We start from the raw sequence: 10,000 nt of genomic DNA, 5'->3' as shown, positions 1-10,000 counted from the left end.
ATATTAGAAGCTTCCCATCATGTAGTAGGCCGAGCTTTGCCCTTTGGATGCCCTATGGTGCTTGGCGAGCACTAGGGAACGTGCCAGCACAAGTGCTGTGCACGCTCTGGGGAAGGAGCTCAACCCTCCCCCTTATAGTGCAAAGTTATTGTTTTGCCTATTTTCACAAGGAAACATCAATTTTTTAACCAAGCATACTGGGCCTTTACTCCTTCGTTACTCGTCGGAATCCAGCAAACTTATACTCGTTGGAAAGGCCTTTTCGCAAGGATTTTTTTGATATATTATAATAGCGATTCCGATAAATATTTATTTTTCTATGAATTTTTAAGTGAATAAACACCGGAAAATTCATAAAAAATAGAAAAAAAAATATTTTCTTCCGTTTCTTTTCTCCAATAATTCATAAATAATACCTCAATAGTATAAATGAAGAGAGAGTCGAAATGGCCCGGGTGGGTTTCGAAATGTCCCACGACCCCATAGAATGCACGGGCCAGCCGAGCCAAAGCAGGGGACGCGCATGGGACAGCAGGGGACGCGCACGGGACAGCGTCCCTATGGCTCGGGACGGCATGGGACAGTACGGGACGCCCTTGGTAAAGCTCGGGAATCCCATCGGACGCGCATGGGACGGCCTTGCTAAGGCTCGGGACGGGCTTGCTAAGGCTCGGGACGGATGGGACAGCACGGGACGCGCATCGGACGGCCTTGCTAAGGCTCGGGACGGCATGGAACAGCACGGGACGGCCTTGGTGAGGCTCGGGACGGCATGGGACAGCACGGGACGGCCTTGGTGAGGCTCGGGACGGCATGGGACAGCACGGGACGGCCTTGGTAAGGCTCGGGACGGCATGGGACAGCACGGGACGGCCTTGGTAAGGCTCGGGACGGCATGGGACAGCACGGGACGGCCTTGGTGAGGCACGGGACGGCCTCGGTGAGGCTCGGGACGGCATGGGACAGCACGGGACGGCCTTGCTAAGGCTCGGGATGGCCTGGGACGGCCTTGGTGAGGCTTGGACGGCACGGGACGCGCATGGGACAGCATGTGACGGCCTTGGTAAGGCTGGGCACGGCATGGGACGCACATGGGACACCTTATGGGGATCATCAAGGGACGTTGCACGGGACATTCTTAGCCATGAAGGTGTAGGGATTTACACCCTTCTACTAGTGTTTATAGCGGAAATATGACATCTAATGTCTACACTAGTATTCCCAGGATCACATGCAAAACTAGTAATTAATCTAATAGAGATAGTAGATTACCTTAATCGCTTTTCCCTCGAACTAGTTGAATTGATTGAAGAAGACCAAAAGCTTCAAGTGTAGCTCCTCTACTTGGGACACGAGCAATCAATTTGATCTCCCACCTTGTTGTATAGCTAGCACACCAATGGTGGTTGGAAAAGAAGAACACCTTCTTCTTTGACTAGATTGATAGTTAATGGGAATTAGCTCACTTTCTCCTCTCTACTTGATGTGGTAGAGTAAGAAAGCTTAGAGAGAAATTCCACACCTTATTCTCTGCCCTAAGAGTGTTTATATAGAACCCTAATAAGAATCCACCTCCTTTTAGGTTTCCTAAAACACCCTTTAGAATAAGATTTAGGGAAATAGTCGAAAATAGCAACTATTGGTATTTTCTCAATTCCCTAAGGAGGAGGTTCCCAAACACCACGAAAATTGGCAGATATAATGTTTATTATATCAGCAACTAACCCTCCAAAATTCAGCCCAATCCGAGTCCTAGAAGTACCCGAACCGGTCTAGGCCCAAAAACCCTGTTTTTGGCCTTTTTGTACTATCTTTGCCTAATTCCTTTTTAGGCCTATGAGATATGTTTATGGGACACTCCCATGATTATATCTCACTCCCACTAGTCATATCCTAGATCAATTTGTCACTCTTATGTGTAACCCGTTGTAGGATCCGATCGAAGTTAGCCGCGAATTACTTCGTAATTCGACGATCGTAGTTGGTCTCTAGCTACAACTCTACGATCCCTAAATCAATCGGACTTGATGATCTTCCACATCAATTGTCCTATCCGACAAATTGTTCGCATTGTCACCTTGGTCGAAGGACATCTCCTTCAACTCCTTCAGACTCCCACTTGGACTTAGAACAAGTGCAATGCCTCGATTCCCGTGTCAATTTAGTATCCCATCTGATACGTCACATCATTCAGACTTTCTTGATATCCGAGTACAACTGTAAAAGACAAACGATTAACTTTTAATCCGTTTGAGCGCGGCCACGCATTTTCAGTTGCTACTCATCAAGTGGCCTTGAGACACTTTGTACCTAATGTGATTAGGGTGACACAATCCATTCTTGCGCTCCCACTTAACTTCATGTCTATCCTGTCCTTCCCAGTATCCGTCTTTATAACCTCCTTTTACGGCGCGGCGTTTAACGGAACCAAAGTCGGGCATTCCTTACATAAGATGAGTGGAGCACTCATGTTTTGAGGAATCTCTCCAATTGTCTTTATGAGAAGTATTGACGTTCATCACGAATGATGTACTTCTCATTTGAGGGTTATCCAGTGTATAAACCTTTTATACACCCACGTAGTCGAATAGAATATACTATTCATATAGCCCATGAAACTGCGCTATCCCATCGACTCCCGTGCTAGTCTTCGTGAGTCATTGTTGTCCATGCAATGACCTGGACCAGGGATTTTTGGTAATAAATATTCCAAGTTCACTTAATAGGGTTTCATTCATCAGATCACGTATCTGACAAACCTATTCGGAACGTTTTATTATCGATGGACTGTCGTTTAAACACTAAACCAAGTTTAGACGACTGGTGAAATAATTCTTATTATTTCTGATAACGAGAGTTGTAAATCTGAGCCTCTTCCGTAAAACTCCTTTTACCCACTCAGTTTTACTTGTCGAGGTTTAAAATTACACCTCATGCCTTAGACTGTGTATGAATCTCATACTATGTCTTAGGTGACAGTTTAGTTTGACTACCGTGGTAGTCGGTTTTAAACTTTGCTTATTATCAATTAATTTGAAGATTACTATCTTCAACCTTGATAATATCTAGTAATCTTTACTAGAGTTAAGGCCTTTAATTCTTTGTGTAGTATTTGCAACAGTTCCCGGCTTAAAACACTTTTAGCCTACTTTCCTTCCATGTCTGGAAGTTTGCTACGATGACATGTTCAACTTTGTACTACTTCATCCTTTAGCCTTCTAGGATGTACTAAGTAGTGTTTCGGTTTTCCAATCCGAATTCGGATGTTTAAATGCTAATCATGTCCAGCATGATTGACTTTATGTTTTCGAACATAAATGTCTCTCTCATGCGTGCTAGCTCATCGGTGTCTTTTAGACTCTGAGTTTTGCAACGCCCTCTGTCATGAGTTTTTGGGTCGAAATTCTTTTAGACTTTCCGAGTCTTAGATTTTCTGTTTCGGATCTCAAGCATCTCAGCGTACTGAGTCTCTCTAATCCTATCATCCTTTTGATCTATGCTTACAGATCTTCAGATGCCCAAAATGGCATTTTATCCTTTTGTGTGTGGTCCTTTATTGAGTCAGTTCGTTACTGTTATACAACACCTTATGTCGTACTCAATCTTTTGTATGTACTATGCATATGGACCCGGAAGGTTTGTTTACTCCCACTTACCTTCTTGAAACTCGTGATTCAAGATTTTCTTCATTCTCCAGGAATCAAATTTCTCTGATTGCCTTTTGAATCGAAGATTCTAACTCTTGCGTGCTTTTAATCCGTCGATAGGTTTCTGAAGCATGCTTGTGGACATAACTTGATTGAAAGAATCTTATTCTTCTTGTCTAGTTTCGGGAAACATGAATGTTTCCATCCTTCTCAGTTTTCTACTTTGGAAAACCAATTTAGGTCTTCTGTTGACTTAAATTATCAAGCTTCATGTCTTGACGAGATATGGATTCCACGATGATTTTGGCTTCTAGCCAAAATCTAGAGTCAGTTTCCGTTTCTGCGCAGGTCTTTTATCTCTTCAGGAAAAAAACCTTTATTTTCTGTGTCTTTGAGATTTGACCTTTTAGGGCTTTTGAACAACAATTTGGAATTTTCTCAACTACTTTGAGATATTCCTTTAGAGACACTTTCACTTGTTTTGAGAGTTCTCCGGCGAATGACATTCGCTTTTGTGCGGTGGGTTTATTAGATCATGTCTTTAACCTTTCCTTTTCCGAGGAGCCGCAGTTTGTTGCTCTTGGTCGAATTTAATCGACTTGTACAAGTTTCATGATTGTTCTTCATGACCCTCCATGATTTTTCTCATGATCGAATTAAATCGACTTGTACTTTTCTCCCACTTATTCTTGTAATAATTAGTGTTTTCTCCCAGACTACTAGGTGTGCTAATTATTAGAAGAATACTATCATGAGCAACAAACACTTTGTTCTCTTGATTGGTTATGGAAGAAGCCCAAATTTCTTTTTAAAAAAGAAATTGCGTCAGATATTAGCTAGTTTTGTAATGCTTTTACAAATTTAGCTTTAGACGGAATTTTGGTAAGTGTGAAAACAATCGTTTATAGAATATGTCCCAAAATATTCGGAAGACTGGCTTAAACCCATCTTTGATCGAATTATGCATAGCAATGTTCGATTGCTCCCACTGAATCCACCATCCGTCGGATGTGTTCCATGGAGCAGAGTTGGGAAACTGTTTCTCAACTCCTTTGATGGTTATCAAGTGTTTGACTCAAGTTTTCACTATCTTGTCAAAGTGATTCTTTACTTCGGTTTGTACTTTGTTTGAACCTTTCAAACATTCTGACTTATACTTTATGATTTGTACGTTTCCATATTTCATGAAGTTGTCAGAGTACGTATTTGAAGTTTCTCTCGTTAGCTTCTGCAAGTAAACTTATAGGTCTGCATAACACCTTATGAGTCCTAATAGATTACTAGTCTTTATGCCTTTTGAAAAGGGTGACTTTGTCAATTAGTCCTTAAGACCCAATTGACAATGCTGAAGTTTAATGAGTTTGAATCTCTTGATTTTAGCCATTATCAATGTTAACCTTCAGTTAATTTTATCACTGGTTTAAAACATCAGACGTTTCTAGAAGAACAAAATAATCACTATTAAGTTCTAAGCTAGATCAGTGTCTAAAAGAAGACTTCGATCCCTTTCAGCATCCCTAGCATTACTGCTTCTGCTCCCTCTTGGATCTTTACTTCTTTTAGTCAAGTATGTGATTTCCTTGAGCTCCCACTGAGCCGCTCATCTGGTCTTAAATACCTGATGAAGGAATTTTACGATACTTGTTTTTAACTTTGTTAACAAGGATACGGAATCGGAATTCATAATTCCATTCCTTTTGTCCTCCAGGTGCTAAAGGTAGTTTCCTTTTAAATGGTCTAGCCATTGTTCAGAAACATTCACAGTAATGAGAAATACTCTTGATCATGTACTCGGTAGCTGCTTTTCTTTGATCAAATGTTTGTCTCACTTGACTGATCCTTTTGCCCTTTTGAATCTATTTCTTAGATTCTTTGTACCAAATCTCAAGAACCTTTCTTAGACTGGATATTCCCGTATGTTCTGCTCAGTTTGTTTGTAACAACCTGAGTGACTCATCTAAGGTCTTATCTATCTTTGTTCAATCAATATTGAATTGGGTGATAGATGTATTCTGTTGTCTTCCGTTAGGATGACTTTCAGATTGCCTTGGAGGTATCGTACCTCTCCATTTATGACTTCAGTGGGAAATTCTTCCTCAGTTTGTCTTAATGGTTATGCTAGCATTCATTATTCTTCCAAAGAGAATGTTATACGATTGCTTGCAAATGGCTTTTGACCTTCTCTTGTATGAGTCAACATTGGGATTGGGTATTCTAGTGACCTTCCTTTTGAATCTGAGAATTATTCTCGGATTCATTCTTCCATTCTAGGAAGTGGATCAGCACCCCCCTTAGGTGTGATTCAATGTTGAAATCGTTTGTGTCATCTTAAAACTACATAAAGAAATGGCAAAGTTTTAAAACTCGTTATCGTTTTTGAAAAACATTAGTTTTCCCACATTATTCAATAAAAATCGTCCCCGATTGAATAAGTGATTCCAAGACCCCAGTTCTTCGAAGTAAAGCGGACGAAGGCCCTACCCTTTGACTCCGTCGTTCCGGGTGAGTGAATTCCTTCACTGATCATACCTTATGACTCTTGGTTAATAGATTTCATTAATGAATGACTAATCTATCCTTTTGCCTCGAGTATCCAAGACTCTCTTGCTGATCTCGTTGAGAAGAACCATTTAGACGTGTAGGCCTCTTCTATAGACCTACCCGCATTGTCCCAAGGTAGAGGAGGTACTCTGCGAAGGCCGACCCACCTTCCTCGAACAAGGGCGCAACGAGTGCCTTAATCTGGATAGGCGATTACTCAAGATTACTTTTGGGGACTTTTACGCTAGTCTGGCGTTTGTTATAGTGAACTATTTAGCCTAACTAACATCCACGACATAAAGCGTAAATAAGTAAGTAAATGCGCGCGAGAAAGTAAATCAAGCAGACATGGATCCTAGTATGGCCCCTAACCTAGAAGATCTAATCACCCTTGGTTTTCTTCTTGTTTCGCCTTTTGGTTCGTCTTAGATCGCCATCTTTGAACCTCCATTGATTTCTCCCACTCGCCTTTGGATTTCATCCTCGAGTTTCTTCAATGGACTCATAGACCCTAAACTCTAATTACAAGACTCTAACGATTCGCAGATCGTATAAACTTGAAATTAAAATTAATTACAAAGCATGCACCCATCCGTGCTTAAAACAAGAATAAAGAAATAAATCTATGGCCATACTAGTTTCCCGCATTCACATCACATGCAATCATATAATATATCAAGGCTAAGAATTATATATGCATGATTATCTTGGGAGATACTTTTGTTGACATCACATGTCACATTACGGACCTTAAGTCTAAATTCGAAGAATTCTACTAGTGGTGCTTTCCGGTTTTATCTTTTATGATTTCTAAAATCATCTTTAAGAAAAACTCCGTTTTGGGCTCGAGAAAGCCCGGGTCAATTTCGGAAAAAATATTGGTTCGATTCTTAATGATTTCATAAATCAATTTAAAGAGAAATCCGTTTTGGGCTATTGGATGGCCCGGATTGATTTTGGAATTATTTGGTTGGAATCGGAAAAAATTTTGGCAAAAACTCCCACTCGAATGATGGTCCCTTTTCGTGGTCCGAAAAGCCTCGAAAAAGCCCGGGACAAGTCCTAGACAAGTCCCGGCCCAAGCCCAAAAAGGGCTCGGACAAGGTCCGGACATAGCACGGCCCATAGGGCCGGCTGTCCTGGCCGAGGCCTATCAAGGCCTGGTCTCGTCCTGGCCGGAGCCAGGACGCTAGTCCATGTACCAGACGCGTCCTATACGTGTCTGGTACTGGACCGGACCAGCACTAGGTGTCTCGGACTAGTCCGAGACACCCAGAACCTCCCAGACGCGTCTTCAAGACGCGTCTGGTCGAGTGCTCTGGACGCGTCCTAGACGCGTCCAGGAAGCTCCTTCGCAGCTGCTGGTCGCGTCTTAGACGCGACCTGGACGCGTCTTGAAGACGCGTCCTTAGTAGCTGCTCTGGACGCGTCTCAAAGACGCGTCCAGAAGCTTCTGTCGCAGCTGCTGGTCGCGTCTTCAAGACGCGTCTCAGCAGCTGCTCTGGACGCGTCCAGAGGACGCATCCAGGAGCTTCTGGTCCGGCCAGGAAGCTTCCTGGCCGGACACTAGGGTTTTTCAAAACCCTAGTTTCCAAAAAGAAAAAAAAAAAATTTTTTTTTTTTCTTATGCAACTCTAAGTTGCTATTTTCCAATTTTAAAACTTTTCTTAAATTTTTGAAATTCCTTTTAGAACACTTCTAAAAATTTTTAAAACTTTTAGAAACTTTTAAATTTTTCCAAATTTGTTTTGAAAGCTTCCTAAAGTCAAAACTACTCTTTTTAGAACACTTCTAAAATTCCAAAATTTTGTTTTTCAAAAGTTTCCAAAACATAAAAACAACTCTTAATCAAACCAATTTTGGATCAAAATCTAGGTTTTTGAAATTTTTCAAAGAACAATTTTGAAATCAATTTTGAAAAATCTTTGAATCCAATTCAAAATTAATCAAATTTTATGTTTTAAAATCTTTTTAAACATAACTATCAATTTAATCAAGCATGGATTAGTTTGAAATTCAATCAAATTGAGACTTTTAAAACACTTTTAATCATCGATGTGATTCTCAATTTGAAAATTTATTGAATCCTATCAAATTATGAGTTAAGAATACCTTTTAAAACACCTTTTAAAATACTTTTATAAACTCAATTTTCAAACTATCAAGCATATTAATTAGTTCGATTCTTAGCAAAAACTAGTTAATGGCAAGAGGCTCTGACGCCACTGTAGGGATTTACACCCTTCTACTAGTGTTTATAGCGGAAATATGACATCTAATGTCTACACTAGTATTCCCAGGATCACATGCAAAACTAGTAATTAATCTAATAGAGATAGTAGATTACCTTAATCGCTTTTCCCTCGAACTAGTTGAATTGATTGAAGAAGACCAAAAGCTTCAAGTGTAGCTCCTCTACTTGGGACACGAGCAATCAATTTGATCTCCCACCTTGTTGTATAGCTAGCACACCAATGGTGGTTGGAAAAGAAGAACACCTTCTTCTTTGACTAGATTGATAGTTAATGGGAATTAGCTCACTTTCTCCTCTCTACTTGATGTGGTAGAGTAAGAAAGCTTAGAGAGAAATTCCACACCTTATTCTCTGCCCTAAGAGTGTTTATATAGAACCCTAATAAGAATCCACCTCCTTTTAGGTTTCCTAAAACACCCTTTAGAATAAGATTTAGGGAAATAGTCGAAAATAGCAACTATTGGTATTTTCTCAATTCCCTAAGGAGGAGGTTCCCAAACACCACGAAAATTGGCAGATATAATGTTTATTATATCAGCAACTAACCCTCCAAAATTCAGCCCAATCCGAGTCCTAGAAGTACCCGAACCGGTCTAGGCCCAAAAACCCTGTTTTTGGCCTTTTTGTACTATCTTTGCCTAATTCCTTTTTAGGCCTATGAGATATGTTTATGGGACACTCCCATGATTATATCTCACTCCCACTAGTCATATCCTAGATCAATTTGTCACTCTTATGTGTAACCCGTTGTAGGATCCGATCGAAGTTAGCCGCGAATTACTTCGTAATTCGACGATCGTAGTTGGTCTCTAGCTACAACTCTACGATCCCTAAATCAATCGGACTTGATGATCTTCCACATCAATTGTCCTATCCGACAAATTGTTCGCATTGTCACCTTGGTCGAAGGACATCTCCTTCAACTCCTTCAGAAGGGCCTTCACATGGGACATCTTAGGAGTCAAGAGCCGGCACATGGGACAATGGAGTTCACACGCACGGAACACTTCGGCTACTTCCGTTCGGAACGTCGTGGGATCTTTATGTCCCCATTAGCACCGACGCATCAACATGCTAGGAAGCTAGGTCCGAACTTCTCGAAGTGTCGATGGCACTTGGACGGATACGCATCCGATCCGATGTTATGATGATGTACTTTCTCCGATATCGATGTCGGGGTGTATTCCGATGTTATGATGTACTTTCTCCGAGATCGATGGGACGACCTTGGTAAGGCATGGGTCGGCCTTGGTAAGGCTCGGACGGCACGGGACGCGCATGGGACGGCCTTAGTAAGGCTCGGGACAAAATGGGACAGCACGGGACGCCATGGGACGGCCTTGGTAAGGCTCGGGACGGCCTGGGACGGCCTTAGTAAGGCTCGGGACAGCACGGGACGTCCTTGGTAAGGCTCGGGACGGCATGGGACAGCGCGGGACGCCATGGGACGGCCTTGGTGAGGCTCGGACGGCACGGGACGCGCATGGGACGGCCTTAGTAAGGCTCGGGACAAAATGCGACGGCACGGGACGCCATGAGACGGCCTTGGTGAGGCTCG

The sequence above is a fragment of the Eschscholzia californica genome, unplaced genomic scaffold (genome assembly GCF_041429995.1).
Source record: "Eschscholzia californica isolate CP2 unplaced genomic scaffold, dmEscCali1.0.p SCAF_150, whole genome shotgun sequence".
Classification (NCBI taxonomy): domain Eukaryota; kingdom Viridiplantae; phylum Streptophyta; class Magnoliopsida; order Ranunculales; family Papaveraceae; genus Eschscholzia; species Eschscholzia californica.
Note: the sequence above shows the minus strand (reverse complement) of the source record.